Raw genomic sequence first — 18,752 nt, 5'->3', positions numbered from 1 at the left:
TGCTTGTCTGCACTGACTTTATACTTTTATCTTAGGGTTTGAAGATATGGATGTTTTACTTGCCTCGAAAAAATACATTGGCAGAAATACATTTGAAAGTAATTCCCTGATCTTTCATACAGAGTCTGTCACACTTTGACATATATCTAGATAACTTGCTGAGGACATCCTTTAGGACAAGTTATATAATAACTTATATAGTTATATAACTCTCGGGTATATGTACAGAAGAGCATAAGAACATTTTCGAATGAGGGGAGGCCATTTGGCCTATCCAAGCTTTCTCAGTTTGTAGTAGGTAAAGGATCCAAGTGATTCTGCCTCAATGACAAGACCAGGTAGCCCATTCCATACCCCCCTCACCACTGTCTGTGTAAAGAAGTGTCTCCTTCCCTCTGTCTTACAATACGTCTATCTCCACTTAATTTCCACTTGTGTTCCTGGTTTCTGTAGTATGCTTGGTATTGGTTCAGGTTAACTAGGTCAACTCCTTTTAAGATTTTAAGACTTCAATCATGCCCCACCTAATTCTTCTTTGTTCCCAGCTAAATAGTCTAGAGTGTATTATCTTTATACTATAATACTGTATCTGTAAAGCTAACACACTGTAGACAGTGGCTTTTAAAATGGTCTTTAATGGCTTGCTATTCCAGGCCCAGGTAAAATATGCTTGGAGCAAGTAAGACTCAAGCAAGGGTCAGTTTCAGGGGTGTTAATACACATGCACTATCACAGCAAAGTTGAGATACTGAGTTCCTACTACTTGTACTCGGGGAATGACAAAGACAGTTCTACCGTGAGGCTGTAACTGATCTGACAATTGCTGTTTTATGCCGTTTGTCTTTGAAGTACAGAATAGAGAACCACAGCAAACGAAATACTCTTAGAAACGACTCCTGTACTAAGCAGCAGTCATTTTTTTTCATAGGATATCACTTGTGATGTGGTTAAACAAATAAAAAGTCAAGTTGATAAACATTTTGGCTTTTTGCAGTGATATACGGTCCTTATCATTAGCCTTAATGTTTGACCGGGATTCAATTTTAAGGATGGCTGTTAGAGGCTTTTAGGCTTCCAAATAATAGCAAACCATTCTCTTTTCTCAGTTTTTGTTTGCTTTTGTATTCAGTACTTCATTAAATTGTAATTCTATATTTGCCTAATGCCACATTTCAGTCTGTCACTAGGACTGACTTGAAAGCAATCTGAAATGAAACTTGTTCTTGAATTAAATGGAAGCATATTCATGTTTTATTGTTAGTTGCTAAGTTAGGTCCCAGTTTTCCCTGATTCTCCGCTACTGTTTATGTACACCTGGAAACAGTGCCAGGTTAAACCCCATTTTATTAAAATTGTAAAAACTGTTTCTTTAACCTAAAAACCTGTAAAAAACAAAAAAGTGCAAATCCCCTTCCTTTATGTCAATTACTATAAAAGGCAGAAATCATTGTAATAATAATAATAATAATAATCTTCTTCTATTTATTTCAAGCTCTCTAAATGTATTATCCAGACAACTGATATAATTAAATGTTAAAGTGGCAAGAAGCCACCAAATGGTTTGTGTAAAAACTGAGATCCCTGGATGTCCTTCTTGAATGTGTACCACAAGAAAATCATTTAGTGCTTCCTGATATCATCATCCTGACCACACTGTCACCGTTCTCTCTTAACGTGGGGAAAATATAAATATATTGGCGTCAAGTGTGGCCAGTTATTTTTTTAATGCAGATAGCTGATTATTATTATATAGTTGCATTAGTAAATATTAATATAATTTTTTAAACCTAAATTCATATTTTATTGCAGTGAGGTAATTTCCGATATAAGTTATTTCTGGCTGTTTGAAGTGGGCAGCATTGTGTTCCTTGGCAGTGCGGAGATTTGAAAGGTTGTTAGGAGTTGCTCTTGTTAAAATTCAAGGCTGAGAGTGGTAAATACTTTATTAAAACCATCATTGGAGAAGTATCCTTGTGAAAAGCAATCCTGTGAGCAGCGTGAGGAGGCAGTGGCTGTGAGTGAGTGTTGGGGCCTGCGCTTGGCAGTCCTGCTGCACTAGGCTAGCGATTACCAGCAAAGAACTTTAACCCTGTCACTACCACAATGAATTGAACTGCAACAGAACATACATTTTTTGGAAAATATTTTACAACCAAATCGTACTTTTTTTAAGATTGGAAAGATTTTAATTGAATTGTACAGTGAAAACAATATATATTTTAAGAATCAGCAGATTATATAGTGTTTTACACGGACGTAATTTCTGTTTTGCTATGTTCTCATTTTCAGAAGCATGCATATGTAGATTTTTACGATTGGCACTAATCTTGTACTATCTAAAGTTATTTTAGGTAAGGAAGTTCAAAACTAGTGAAACCAAATCCTAATGTTTACTATAGTATGTAATTGAAGCATCAGTAGCATTAAATTACTTTATCAAAAATGTTTTTTTCCTGTCCTCTTCAAACGTTATGTTTTCAATCATTCTGGTCCAGTTACTCAACATGGTGTTTAATTCAATTTCTGTTCTACGCTGTGTAAATAAGCTTTGGCCTTGAATTCAGGAGCAATTCTTTGCCAGAGTCTGCCACCATAGGCCTATATAACGCAGGCTATATCAGCAAAGTGTCTTTTTAAGAATTTGAACCTAATATTGAAATCCTACACCATAACACACAGGGCCTCCTGTAAAACAAACTGTCAAATCTGAGTGTTGCGTAGATAACTACCACTGCAGTGCTAACCAGTAAAACTGTGTGGGCCTCCTGTCGGTAAATTCTATCTCTGTGGTGCTTCCTAGATGAACATGCATTTAAGTTTCATATTAAATGTTTTAAGAAGATATCCACAGATAAAGACAAGTTGTAGGGAGGAAGAAATGTTCTGAAGGAAAGTAAAGCAGTGTGTTTCTCGTTTGACAGTAAGACGGTCCCTCCTGCCAGCCTCACTCTCCCTCCCCTCCCCCTCTCTTGTGCACTCTAACAGACTTTACTGCGTCTTTAATCCCTGACTTCCAAATACCATCACTACCACAGAAACTCGACAGTGTAATGGTTCTCCTGTCTCTGAGGCCTTCAGACGCCGTCGATTACAGCCCTGGATTTTAAAAATAGCAGACAAATGATGGAAAATCATAAACTAGCTATAATAATTTGAGAGCTTGTGTGAAAGGCCTTTGCCAGAGAACGACGTCGTCGGGAGGCAGCGGCACCAGCCAAGGGGCTGCAGGGGTCTGGCACGGCCGTGTAACCCGAAGCACAGGTTTAATTAGGTTTCACTGGAGTTTTAAAACCCTTCTGCATGTCTCATTAACTTGTTTATTTTTTTTAAAGATGTGGATATGGTTTGTGTACCAAAGCAGTTAGCTACAAGCGTCTGTGGATTGCCAGTGGGTTCATTACAGAGTGTGTCCATTGTAGCTCTTGTGCATGCCTAGGCCATAAGTAACTGTGATAAAATTTGCTTAAACCCTTTAATTTACTGGAGTTCATTGTAAACACTTTCAAAGCAGGCCCCCATGGAGCTGCTAGTCTAAGACACCTGGTAAGGACAAAGAGCTGCTGATCCAGCTGAAACTGAAACTTGATAAGGACATTTTAGGGCATGATATTCATTACCATAATGTGTTTGTCCATTTGGCTGTTATATTTTTACAAGGACTTCATTTAGCTTGACGCAGCCTTATTGATTTAGTTGTACTCACAGTTTGTATTCACTGCTGTGTGGTTGAATTGTATTTGCATTGACAAACATTATTTGTGAACCATACTGTGGATGTAGAGACAAAAACATTGAAAAAAAACTTCTAGTTGAAATGTCAGTCATTGAGTTTATTAAGCTCCCTTTGGTACTTCTACTTTTAATGCGTGTCCAGTGGCATAGCCAGGATTTTGTTTCGTTGGGGGATGGAGTTTTTTTGCAGATGGGTAATAATTTATAAAAATGTTTCTGTAAGTAGAAATGAACTACACTCTTGCAATGAACTTGAAATCACCCTATTAGGAACTGTGCTGTTTCATCTCACAATCACATTTAGAAACACTACTATGCAGTTAAATAAAATAACAGTTAGAATTCCCAAGGCCATCCTCCTGTTTTTCATTGCAAACATGTCGAGTACTTATAGGTCTCGGTTTTACAACAGCCGTTTAAAGCATGATTTGCATGGGGCTAAAAAGCAGGTGTCCTCAGAGTTGGTCAAAAGCAGAGGACATCAAGTAACCTCCCAGACATGGATTAGTTTTTATCAACGAAAGTCGGTATATTTAAAATGAAATGCAATGTTGGGGCCAGAGAGGGCGCTTTTGTTCATGATTTGTAAAGAATGAATCAGGTGTAAATAACTCATTTCTTTGTACCTTCTTATCCAAAGGCTACAATAACCATTCGTCCTTTGGGTGAGATGTATTTCCATACATATCTTCAAATGCACCGTTAAAAACATTCAGTCACCAATTACGGTTTCTATTTTCGCCCGTCCCTAATTTGGTTATGCCCAATCATTGTGTTTTACTGAACTGTAGAATCTCAGGACAGATCGTATCAATTTTAATATTATATTGTGGTTTATTATTGCGAAGGCTGGTATTGCTTTGAGGTGAATACCTCGGAAATGCTATATCAATTGTAACATAACACTGAAATGGACGGTTCTCACAGGACTAAATTTCACAGATATCACTACAAATTCCGAAACCACCTGTTTGTGGTGATTTTTAGGTCCTGTGCCAATCGGGATTTAGATTGCAGATAGTTACTGGTACACCTGGCGGTCCCTGCTGGAAACACTGGTAGTTGAAAACCACTGTTTTTTTCCAGTGTTTGGTGTCTTTGTGACTAGGGACTTCTAATGCATGTACTTGTAGAGGTTTTAGAAAGACATCAGAGAAACCAGTGAAACAGTCGTTATAATGGGTCACTGTTACTGTAGGCAGACATCAACCAGGTTACCTAAATATACTTTACAGGCATCAAAATCCTATTCTTTAGTCTTAGTCTTTACTAGCAAAAAGGAGAACAACTACAATGTAAACTACAGTTTATTTTACAACACTAGAACAAAACAACTACAATGTTTAATTCAAAGATGACTTACACTTTTATTACAGTTGCAATAGCTTAGTATTTTTCAAAGAGTTTTGTTCAAATGTGTTATTCTGTGAAAGGCACAAGGTGAAAGTGAACTAAAACAAGTTTGTTTAATAGGAATACAGTATGCAGCAAAGTAGCAATAAAAATAAATAAATAAACGTACCATGTAGAACAACGTAAGGAACCCACAACAGTATTTATGATTTAGCAGTGAAACAAATAAATCTATTTTAATAATCTGAGCCATGGCAGATCTAAATACTGTACTGCCTCCCTAAAATTTCTAAACACGATTTTACCTGGACCTCACAGAATGTTCTGTTAAAATGGATCAGCAGGATTAATATAAAGTCAAAGAGTATACTGTATTAGGATCCACCACAGTTTAGGTCATAAAAATAGATAACTTACCAAGTTCATATCTGTACTTTGGTAACTGCTGCATCAGAATTGTCAATAGTAATACACGTGTGTGCATTGTTATTTGATATCTGAATCCTCAGAACTTTCATCCACCAATCAAGAAGCTCTATTGCAAGGCACTACCACACAGCAGATTACCTCATAACTTTCAGATAGAAAACCAGAAAGAAAGCAAAACTCTTAACAGATAAATGAACCTGTCAATTCTAATTGCATTAAACCCTAATTATGGGGGGTTACCTTGTAGTTGTCTCTGCAGTAGCCACCTCGCCTGCAATGCAGACTTTCTCTTTCCCACGCAGTCAACTACCAGGTGGGAATGGCCTCAAATCTGGGTTGTATAGCTTCAGTAATAGAACAAAATGTATGTATGCTCGTCCGGTTTTGATCTCAAAACTTTGTCAAGTTGGGTCTTAAATAATCCAAGTGATTTAACAACATGACTAGGAAGCAATAAAACTTACAGTCCCAGATTCTTAATACAAAGAACCACCTCAGCACAAGAAAAGGGAAAGATGTTGTGCTAATAATAGGTTAGACAATTCTAAAGGGTTATCATTCCTTTATATGTTGGCGTGGTGACTTCCACTTATCCGGTTCCTTGTTCCCAGTATGTAACAGTGAGTGAGCAGTGCTGTGTGAGTGTACTGAAGTGCACTATGGTATTACCTCACAGCCAGGAATCGGCTCCTGTGCACATGGGCTGATCAAGGAGACACTGTCAGTGAGGTGGATGGCTTCTCTGACAGCGGAGGCTTCAAGAGGCTCCCTGTGGAGCCTCACATCCACCTGACAGCTACAGCGCACTCACACACATACCAAGCCATTAGAGAGGCAAGGCAGGCACATCCCCGCCGCCTTCACGTCTCCACACTTTCAAAGGGATTTTGACACAAGAATGAATCTTACGGCAGCATCAACTGACATGAAACCAGGGCTGCCATTAGAAGATCACAGTTGAACACCCACGGTCGATGTGGGAGTGTTAACGCAACAGGGCAGTTGAAAGCTCCCTGAAGACTGTAGCTGAACCTCTCAGCTTACTGCACTTGAGGGAGGAGTCCAACCTGCCCCACGCTAAAAAGCAATTCCTGTACATTCCTACATTCTCTATAGTCTTATGTGCAGAATATGTGAGCCTTCTTGACATTAAACAAATGCAGCATAGCATATTTGGTCCTATTTACAAAGCTTTAACTCACAAGTTAACAGCTTTATATTTATGAAAGCATTCTTGAATGTTGTTGGCTTCCTTTAGTGCTCTAAGCAAATAAGAAGTGTGGAGAACATGACTGAAGTCTTTAAAATCTTAAAATAGTCATAGTTAACCCTAACCAGTACTTCAAGCGCAGTACAGAAACCGGGACTAGAGGACACAGTTGGAAATTAGGCTGAGAAAGACAGAGCGAAGGAGACACTTTTTCACACAGAGTGGTGAGGGTATGGAATGGGCAACCTAGTCATGTTGTTGAGGCAGAATCACTTGGATCTTTTGAGACCCAACTTGACTAAGTTCTACTACTAAGTCAGCTGCTAAGTAACGAGCTTCAATGGGCTGAATAGCCTGCTCTTGTCTGTACATTTTCTATGTTCTAATGCTTTGTTTCCATCAGTAGCAGATATTGAGATCAAATCCATTTCAATTGGGACTCTGTCAGCCCCAGATAGAATTGCAGGCTGGCAGATCTTTCCAGCACAGATGGTGGAAGCTACCTAACATGAGTCTAATAGACATACAGTAAGAGGCTAGTTTGAATTCTCTGACTGCAGAAAAACAATATGTACAGTAGATAGGACATGAGGGCTGTGAATATATTTTACTGACAAATAAATATTGGAGACTGGTGAATTCATTTAGAAATAACTCCATTAGAAATACGAGATACATGTTAATTTTTGTGTAATGTCAGGTTGCAGATTGGATTGTAGACTGCAGATGGAACCGGCTGCAGCCCCAGTTGGATATTGGAACAAGATGAGATTGAGTTTTACAGACTGGTTTCGTGGTGCCGATGGAAACGTGGCACTTACGATACCCAGGGACAGTTCTTAAAAATGTGTAGGAGGTCCTAGAAATGAAAATAGTATTCTTACAAAAAGCATTTAGGGATTTTATGACACGTTTATCCTTGAGCTAGTGAGCTCTGAAGAGACAGCTCCAACCATTTGAGAGCCATTACAGATACACAGGGGCAAACCAATCTTCCTGCTCAGAAATGGTTTTTCACAAAAGAGTGATAGTTATGGCAGGCACTGGTGACGGTTAACAAGTATTGCAGTTTGGCACCTTGGCTGTCATAGTCGATGCAGTCTGCAAAGGCAGCCAGCGAGATAACATTGGTATTCCGTGAGTGAAAAAGGTCTTATAACGAACAGGAATGATACACATGCTTACACATGATACACAGAATCTACTTACAGAACACAAACGTGTACGTGTCTTGATGTTTCTCTTTACTGGACAAGTGATCCTAAACATCTGAGAAGGGCCACAGTTGTAAAAATATCATTTGGGGTCACATGATGCTTTAATTTTCTTCCTAGCATTTCAAATCAAACAGTTTTTCACAGTTTTCTATGCCAGTCTTTGAATCCTGACTCCTCTGCAATGAGGATTTAACCAATACTTCCAAGAGCAGCACAGAAACCAGGACCAGAAGATGCAGTTGGAAGTGAAGTGCACATAGGACAGAGACACTTTTTCACATAGAGGGGGAGGATATGGAATGGGTTACTTCTTTGTTGCTGAGGCTGAATCAGTGGGATCCTTTAAGACCCAACTTGACAAAGTTTTAAGATCAATCAGCTACTAGGAACTGGATGAGCATAGATGGGCTGAATGGCCGCCTCTCGTTAATACATTTTCTTATGTTCTTATGTAATGTAGATCACACATGCTTCAGGTTTTTAGGCTGGTTAAATTAGTTGATTTTTATGAGCAATTATGCAGGCAGGTACCAGCAAATCACACCCATGTGCGCTGGGAAATTATTATCCTCATAGATCTCGTAATAGGGAACAATCTATTCTAACAATCTGCTACTGTGCATGTTTTGTTCCCCCACCACATTTTTAAATCAACTTCTCAACAGTCACACTCTTACACAGATAAATACAAACAACAAAACGTTCAAAAAGCAGATGTGCTTTACAGCAAAAAAAGATACTTCTATAATAGCTGCAATTCATTGACTTAACAGTTGGTAACACAATTCTAACAAGTGTTTCACTTGCTGTCTTTATAGTGCATTGTCTTAGATCATTTCTTTCATAAAGAGACACCTATCATTTTTTTTATTCACATAACAAAAACTAAAATGTGTAAAAAAATGTATGCTTTTGTATTTTGAAATACTTCTTTAAGGTAGTTCCTCTTTAAACATAGATGTATTTGATTTTTGTAGATAGCAAGACTTCACTTCACTTTGACCCCCACAGTATTCAGTTGTTCAAAGACCTAGCATGGGGAGCTGCACTGGAGCATTTGCATAGGCTGGCACTGAAACAGAGCAGATCAAAGCGCATTACATATTCCGTGTGTATTGAGTTCCTAAGTGACTGGTTTCCAGATCTGTTTAGCAGTGCCTGTAGCGTAGGAGTAGTTTAAAGGTTGGAATTGCATCCTGTTCTTGGCAGATCGATAGCTAGCTGTCACTTAGACAAATGGGAGGGGGGGGGTTAGGAAGTCCATGTTAATTGTATACCCTGGGGTTGTCAGATAGCGACATCAGGTGATATAGGTGTGGATAAGGTTTTCATTAAAGGGATGCATTTAAACCCAGTAAATGCTCAGCAGTTCAGGTACAGTCAAATGGTTCTACTTGAACGGGCTATTGAGAACACCGTGGATGTGCTTCTTTGTATAAAGTGGTAGCCCTGGGATTGTCTCGCAGATGCAATTTCTTCATCATCTTGAGTGTTTCTGCTATTATTGTTTTGTAGTGTTTCTTATATTGTTCTTTCTTTTTTACAACCTGTTCTCTTTTTTTAAGTTCTGTTTAATACCTGGATGATCGCAGGCAATTTCTTGTTCATTTAGTAACTCATGTTGTTGACCAGGACCAGAGAATGTGAAGTGGAGACAGACAGGTCAGGAGGCACAGAGAGTGGAGAGAGTGGACATTCATGGAGTGAATGGCCTCCTCTCGATCGTAACTTCTGTTCTTCTGATGACCATAACTATGCAATTGCACCCAATTCAAAATTATTGTAGATCATTTCTAAATCTGTGAAAAAAAACAAAAACTGGTTGGCGTTCTGATGCCCGTCGAGGACTCATGGATAGTCAGACACAGTTTACACCCAACTCTGTTTTTACTGTTATTATCTGACCTTGACAGATGAACAGATTGAAAGAATCATTTTAGTATACTGTGCCTTGCTTCACATGGCTGCACTTAACAACTGGGACATAGGTAGAAGGTAGAGTCTAGAAGGTAGGCTGTTTATTTCTAGAACTATATAATATAATAAAGCATTGTGAAAGTGTAAGCATTGTAAAATCCAGAGAGGTATGGTAAAGCATATTAAGAAACATGGCAAGCCATGATAAACTATGGTACATACATAGTATAATCATGGAAAAAATATGGGAGAATTGCAAAATAATCAAGCAAATTCAGTGGTAAACTTGTATTAAAAAAAAGAATAATTAGTTGAACTGAAATAAAAGAGAAAGAATCTTATCCTATGAGTGATTTTAATTTTTATTCCGTAGGCACTTTAGGCTACATTTTGAGCTCATTGTACATTCTACTCAACTACAAAGCAACAGGAGCCTTATATTCAACTATGAATCAGAATATCTACACAGCTGAAAATGTGAAGAAGCACTTGCAATTTTTTCCACGTCAAAAGAAATACATTATACCATCGTACAAATCTGGGCTCTCAAAATGATATATTTATGCACATTTTCCTTTAATCTGAAGTACCCGTTTCTCAAGGTGACATGCTTATCATTTTAATATACTGCTTTTCCCTTTAGACAGCAACTTATTATCTGTCTAAAATGAAGAGTGATATCAATTTATATCGCCAGGTTTGTGTGTGATTTAGCCGTCCATCCTTCCATCTAGCTTCCATCCATCACAGTTTATTCAAATATAGAGGCATACCCTCCCAGTTATTAAGCATCTGGTTCACTTATACCTTAATGAAGTTGATGGCCTCTTTCCCTAGTATAGCTTAGTACATTTTCCCCAACATGTGTTATTGTGTTGTTGCAGATAGCTGTTGTCTATGGTTACAGCAGCTATTGTGACCTGCGTAGAATAAAGGTTTATTGATGTGTTTGTATCTGGCCTAAGCAACTGTTTGGGTCAGTCTTTTATAACAGTCGTTTTGTGTACGATATTACAGCACACTGAGATACCTTTGACTCAAAAAGTTGTTTATTTATGTTACCCCTGCAATATAGTATGTTTCAGCCAATTGTTTGGGCCTGTGTTTTAACCAGCAGTTTTGTGTCCAGTACTGTATGTGTACAGCACTCAGATGAAGTATCTTTGACACAAGTTGTAATGTGTTGTTGCCGTTGTTGTTGTTTTAATCCAAATTACTGTCAATGGAGAAGGGTATATTTATTATTTTTACCCCCACCCCAAATAAAAAAATAGATAAATAAATAAATACAAATACATAAACCTGTATTGACACATTAATTTGCTTGTACCAGGATATGGAAACGGATTTCTATGGTTTCCATGGTTTTCCTGGAATAATGAGTAACACTTATGGAAGTCTTCTTTGCAAATGAAATGAACACATATATGAGTGATTAGTCAATCAACAGCAGACTGGGTCTGTGTACTGAAGTGTTTGGTGAAAGTTAATGAGCAGCTGGCAGGCAATGGAGACTGATTGGCACTTGATATCAACTACCATACTGAAGATGTTTATAATTGCTGCATCTCATAGGTTTATATGTTTATAATGACTGCGTTTCCAATTCGTTACTGTGCACTGGAGCAGCACTTTAATAAGCCAAGCTTCTGTTATTATCAAACCACTATACTGCTTGGGGATGACAGTCCATCACTGCATACAAATGTCACACGATTCGATAGTTCTGTTTCTCCAGTTTGCTTTCCTTTGTATTCACTGTTGCTTTGCATGGGTTTTACAAAATAATACCAATATCCTGTTTTGCCCTTCCATTACCTAAAGATGTCTCAAATGCACAGTTTTAGAGGAAGCATATGTTATAGCACACTTCTAATTTAATTTTTAAACATAATATGTGGTACTGCTTTAGGTTAAAGGAAGCTCTTAGTTTCTGTGCCGTATTTTTGTTTGCTCTTGCGGATCCTGGGTCATTTTAGCAGTGTCTTGGGTCATGTTAGCATGTCAGTCAGTAGGGGAAGCAGCTTATTGGTTACAGACAGGAAAGAAGCCAGTGAAGGGGTGGGGACAATATCAACCTCTAGTTGAAATGACAGTCTAAAAGCATGTCTTGCAGTTAAAGATTTCTTTAACCTAGAGTTGTAGCAGATATCCTGTCTTAAAATAAAAATATAGTTGCTTTTAAAACTGCACATTTGAAACCTGTATAATGAATTGATGTTCATGGCAGAGCACATTAGGGAAGTATTTTGTTAGCTACAATTACAAGGATGTTAATAATTGCACACTGTAATGAAGCATAAGAACAGCGTTATCAAAATGCACATCTTTGTTTTTGATACATACCGGTACTTAATTGTATCAAACTGCAACTGCAATTAACATGGATCTACTGTAATCATTAACAGCAGGATGACTCCCATTTGTGCAAGAGGTATAACAGCATGATATTGCGACGTTAGTGTATCAGTGGACTTCTTTGTATGGCTGTGATGGGGTGCAGCCTATTTTGTGGTGGTTTTGTGTTTTTTGTATTGTTTAGAGTGGATATGAGTGAGTTTGGGGTGTGGTTCAGTGAGTGAGTTTGTGTGACGAATGTGTGGAATGTGCCTGGGCTAATGAGGTGCAAATTGCCCAATTAGCCCAGGCACCTGTATAAAAGGGAGTGGTTGGGTATGTTAGTGGGTGAGTGTTTTCTTTATAAAGTTTGTTTCAAGCCTGTTTTTGTGTTTGTCTTTTTATTTGTGTTTTGTTTATTAAAATATTTTGGTTTCACTGCATTTTCTGTCTCTGAGTCTTCCCTCTGCTGCTATCCTGCCACAATGGCCTATATACTGGGATGCAATAATTGAGATATTGTGGGACATTTATTCATATCAAATATAATTGTCTTAACCATTGAAGTGTGGGTTTGGTTATGTATCATGTCACAGTTGAAGTCTCAATATATCACAATACAGCGGGGTCTATATTAATGATCTAATGCCAGCTTTACTTATCATTGATTCCCCAGTTTGGAATATGCAGACATTACAAAAACAATGCTATAGAAATGAAAGTTGCTGCTGCTTCCTGGTATTAAATCACTTCCTGTGATTTACCTGAGTTTTAATCCAATGGTATTGCTGTAGTTTGACTGCCAGGAAGAAAAGTTTTTTGACCTACAAAATGATTTTGTTGGCTTTGTGGCGCTGTTACAATCTTTAAAATAAAGGAAGATTGTAGCCCTTGGCTTGTGTTGGAATGTCTGACAGCAGAGCCATTTCGTTAGAGGATTAGTGTCTGGCACTTCAGTATCTTGGCAATAAAAACACCTTTCTATCAGCCTTAAATTACCTAAATACCATTTTGAACAACGTTGCAGGAAGTACAGTGCATGCTTTTTATTATCTCTATTAATTTGTACTTTATGAACTGGTGTAAGATTAATAATAATGATCTGTTAAGAGACTTTGATTTACTTCATGTTCATTGATTTTTTTATACAGAAGTTACACTTTTAACTTGTTTAAATGTATAGTACTTTTGTAACTTATTTTACCAGCTGGAAATGTATCACAGTGCTTTATGAATAAAACATTTTTTAATATAGTTTTAAACATTACAAGAAACTGAAACGTTTCCAACTGCTACCGGGACTTGAAAGTGATCTGTAATCAGACGTGTTCACTTCCATCAGAAGCAGATCAAGATCAAATCCGTTTCAGTTGGGACTCTGTCAGCCCAGTTAGGATTGCAGGCTTTTGTCTACTGTCCAGTTGCAGATTGGATTGTAGACTGCAGATGGAACCGGTTTGGTATTGGAACCAGATGAGATTGAGTTCATGGTGCTGGTGGAAATATGACATACTAAATTCAATGACAAATTGACCAGTGTTCAGATAAAGAACAGTGGTCCTTCTAACTAAAGGCAGTGTCAAAAACAGTTAGAGGAGTCTTTAAACTCCTTTTCAAACCTTTATTTTAGCATTAGCAACACTACCACTATTTTTTTTTCTGAAAATTTGTTTGATTCTTGATGGTTTGGCAGATTATTTGAGTAACAATACCATGTAGTAGCTTTCGAATGTTTAAGCTGCTTTTCTGTGCCTGTGTCTATCAGAATGAGGCTAGACCATGGAGCTGAAGTGAATGGTACCAAGAAACAGCCGCTTCGCACAGTGTAAATCCTCAGTTTGAGGGTTTAGAAAAGAAATATGATCTTAAAAAAGCAGGAAATGTCACACTAGTTTTTATGTTTGTGTAAAAACAGGCATCTTCCTGACGGTATCTCTAAAATCATTAATCTTTTTTTTTTTCTGATCATATTTTACTCGTATCAATTCTCATTTTAGATCTTCACTGAGGTTGAGTCAGAACTCCCTGGGGATTGTATCTGCGACCCTCGATGCAATATTGTCTGCGTTAACCATTAACAGTGTTCCACAGGTACCACTTCTACAATCTCACACTGGTGGGGATTCACACATTTCCCGGATCTGATTTTAAATTAATTTCACATTTCACAGCCACTTTACTGCCAGTGTCGACAGACAAAGAAGCTTTCATATCATATACGAGTACATCAAGCAGGTGTCTATACACAACCGCTGGTCTAGGTTCTCCATTTTCTCTGAGGAAGAAATGTTTCTGTTACCATATATTATAATACATAAAATGCACCTCAACAAGATTCTGGTGAGCTTTGCTCTTCCTCATTGACAGCGTTATTATATGTACTGTGGAAGGTTTCCCACAGTAAAAGCATAACACCGTGTAGTAAAGCATAGCGAAAGCATGGTACAGCATATGTAAGCATTGTAAAGAACAGCAAGGTATGGTAAAACATATACAAAAATGGTAAATTTATAGTAAACCATAGTAAATGCAAGGGGGAACTTTAAAATTCCATGCAGATTTACTGTGGTTAAGTTTTCTAAGGGATGTTACTGTATTATTATGTTGGTTCCCCATGTATGTATTGTTTGCACTACACTGCTGGAAGCACTAACTATAGATAACTGCTGCGTTAAAGGAGCCTGTAATGTGCTGAGCAGAGGCCTACTGTATCTGAAATGCACAGGGATCTGAAATGCACAAGGTACCTGTAATAATTAGGGCTAGATGTGTTTTCACAGTTATCATGTGAAATGAACCCAGTGCCGTGTAACATAGTTTTCCAGTTAAATTCCCATTTCTGAAAGAAATAGAATAAAAAAATTAAATATTCTAAAATTTAGTTTTTCAGGTAAGCATTTAAATATTTAGGAACATTTGCTGTATAATAACTCTAGAGAAAAGAATACATTTTGAATGTGACAACGCAATTTTTTTTCTGCTTTAATAAATATTATGCTGAATCGTGAAATATCTTGAAATACTGGTTTTGAGACCGTGAAGTAAGCCATTTTTTACAGTGAAACAAATAAAGCCCTACTAATAATAAATGGGTTATTTTGAGGTAGTGCATGGACTGCACTGCATATTTCCTTCCCAGCTCTCTTGTCCCATATTCTACTTCTGCATTCCCACCAAAGACTTTAGGTTTTTCATCACGTTTTCCGTAATGTTTTTTTTTATATGCTTCATTTAACTGTTTTATTTGTTTCTCCCCACTCCTCTGAAAATAATTTTCAACACTATACTTTGGCTTGTCCTTTAACCCAGAACACAGCATCTCATCTTGGCAGCATAACCTCCCCAGAACCATCAAAGAGTGTTTCCTGCAGTTAGCCCATGCGCTTCGCGTGAGCGGCAGGAAAATAAATCAACATCAGTGTGGCTTGGGATTGTATCTCCACTAACCTCAAAGAAATAACATGATTGGATTCAGTCTACTTGAGGTAGTAACTCTTCAGAATTTCCCATTGCAGCTTAGTCGTAAAGACTTACGGTCCACATTACCCATACAATTACCTATGCGTTCTAGTAATGATGGCAGCTGACAGCACACGTTTATTTTAAGTAATAAAGAAAGTGTTTGAAAGGTGCAGGGTTTAGTTTATTTATTCAGTGCAATCTAATAGATTCAAAAAGCTTATGTACGCTTTGAAATCTATACAATAATGTCACCTTCCATACTCCAGATTTGTCTTTGTGTACCAAGCAACTTCTCCAATAATCCGGTAGTACCTTTATCTAACTTTAATGGTTAAGCAAGCAGTGGTGTCTGCACCTCCACCTTCTATTGCTTCTCTCTTCCATTGATAATGTGTTTCGGCACTGTAGAAAACATGGGAGGGAATCTGCCAGTTTTGTTTAGTGACAAGATGGTTTCAAAGAGTCTTTGAGTAAGCTTGAGGTAAGCATTTAAACTGCCTTTAGGGTATGGATACAGACTGGACAGCCTTCAAGGTCTGGTTTCTTTTGAAATAAAGTACATGACAAAATAACCAGTCAACCCAGAAAGCCTGTTTTAATAAAACTGAACATTATTGTGGGACACTTATTTTCAGGTCAAACTTGGAAGAACTGAGCGAAGTAAACACATTTTTTTTTCAGATTGAGTGTTTTAAGTTATGGATAGACAGTGCAGCAATGTCTTCTGGGTAAAAACGCAGGTCAGTTATTAGGGGAAGCTGATGGTTGGTTAATACATGTATTCAATGACACATGTTTTATATATCGGGAGAACCACGTATCCAATTGTTATGAAACTTGGTATTAACATTATTTTGCATAAGTATCAGATTGTGGGAATATGTGAAGCGTCTGTCTCTCAAGCCAACCGTCTGTATTTCATACCGCTTAGCAAACTGTGATAACAATATTATTGGCTTGTCTTATTCTATACTATTCTGTACATACTGTTGCATGGTCATCGGCTTCTTCATCAAACTGATGGCTCTCATGTTGAATTTACAGCTATGGCAGGAAGTGTGTTTTTTTTTTTTTTTGAGCTATAATCCAGAAGAATAACATTGTGCTAAATGCCTAGGGTATTCTGCATGATACCCATTCATATTTGTGTCTGCTCATTTCTAAAAAAGCTGCACAAGATCCCATTAATATGTATACAGTACATGGTGTTGGCACCATTTACGCTTACTGAGGCAGTTTCTGAGATTGCACAGTTTGAGCAGTTTGTCAGTTTTCTCCTCACAGTGGATTTACAGTCTGCTAGTCTAGTGTTTAGCTTCTTCCTCACAACGGGAAGCACTGCCAGATTTCGAGCATCAACATCCCCCACAGGTTTCAGACTGACAATAAGTACTGGGTTAAAAGTGCCTGCTGCAGAAAGCCCTGGTGCTTGTCCTTGGTTCTGAGAGAGGGCCTCGATTATTTTACGGGCTTCTCTCAAAATCCCATTTTGTATTTTCTCACAAGTTTGTAATTACATTTAACAAACAGGTTTAAGATATCTAGTGAATACCCCAGTATTGCAGGAAGATGGATTGCCTCTGAGGCAGAATGGTATTTCCAAAGGTTATACTGTAGTGTCTATGACACTCTCTCAAAAGAAGGCTTATATTTACCTTTCATAATTGGGTCTCCAGTCACTGTATCGTGACACTTTAAGTGAGGGAGAAGACTCAACCAGAACACAGTCCTGAATGCAAGAACAGAATCAGGGCCTACCCCTTGTAATGGTTTGTCTTAATATAAACTAAAATCTACTCAGCCTTTTTGTGAATTCCAGCAGTGACAAGCACTGGTTTATCTGTGGATCTCCAACCCTTGCTGGTTACCAGCAGTGGACCATGATACCCAGAGCAAGAGGTTAACCTGCAGATAGAGAGAAATAAACCAGCTGCACGTTAAATGTAAAACAATATGCCCATCAGAGAAAATAAATAATTTGATTCTTGTGCAGAGCTTTTTTCTGTAGAATTGAAACTTGTCTATAGGGCAACCTGGCTTCAACATAGTTTTATGGGATACACAGGATACGGTAGTTCAGATATTTGAAGATGTCCTTTATGGATTTAGTTTTGCTTGCCCTGTTTTTGCATCCATGACCGACAGTTGTCTTGTAGAGACTGGCTGTGTAGGGCTGTGTATAGATGGGTGGGATGCAGCACCATCTGAGCCTCCTCTCTAGTATTGGATATGCATTACAGTTGAAGCGATGCACATGTCAATTGGAGCCAGCTTGTGTGGTGTCTAGAACCTAGGTCTAATCTGAGTTTATTGCTCCCCTGACTTGCACCTTGATGAAGATTTAAGTTCTGGGAGGTGTTAGCCTGACCAATATGCCAGCCTGTCTGCTGAACAGCTTTACCAATCTGTGCAACTGTTGACCTGTCTTGGCTGATTATATTGTCAAGCTGCAGTCCAACATGCATCCCATTGTGAAGAGGGACAAAGCAAGTTACATAAAACACAATACCAACATCTGCAATCATACAAGTATATGAACATCTTACATATCCAGGATATGCCTCTGTGGAAGACACCTACAAATGTACAACTTTTTAGTAGCAAGATAGGATTGTTTGTCATGGATTTTTAGGGTCCTCATTAAAAAAATGGGGACCGGTATACGCTGATGGTGTCTGTCTGTCTGTCTGTCACACTCGACATGGTGAGTACGATAACAGCCTTGATTTTGCACCTTTTGCAAACTTTTATCTTATACTCCTAGTCCTGGTTTTATTTTTAATCTTTCAGATACTTGCGATTACAACTTTCTGTATGTGCATGCTTTTTTTTAAATTAATTTTTGTATCCATTTTTTGGTTTGTGTTATTGATTCCCCTTTGGTAGTTTGATCGCTGCTGGGTATCCAGAATGAAACAGATTATACAAGTCTTGTGATGGAATTGCCTCCACGTAAAGTCTCCCAGCTCTCTTGTACTTCAAATAATTTGGTAGTTTGTTAGCAGGCATATGAAGGACAAACAGACCTGATCTAAGACCTAAATGCAAGCAACACTACTGAGTTTGAGATAGTGTGGGGCCCTTCCCAGTGGACA

At 38.1% G+C, this 18,752-nt stretch overlaps 1 protein-coding gene across 3 annotated transcripts in view; it reads left to right on the top strand.

Moving 5' to 3' along the window:
• LOC117428232 (tetratricopeptide repeat protein 28) overlaps nt 1-18,752 on the top strand; it is a 445,426-nt gene that overhangs the window by 303,991 nt on the left and 122,683 nt on the right. The window lies entirely within an intron of this gene.

Source organism: Acipenser ruthenus, chromosome 21, assembly GCF_902713425.1.
Source record: "Acipenser ruthenus chromosome 21, fAciRut3.2 maternal haplotype, whole genome shotgun sequence".
In the NCBI taxonomy this organism is placed as follows: Eukaryota; Metazoa; Chordata; class Actinopteri; order Acipenseriformes; family Acipenseridae; genus Acipenser; species Acipenser ruthenus.
Note: the sequence above shows the minus strand (reverse complement) of the source record. Positions and strands in the feature narration are given on the sequence as shown.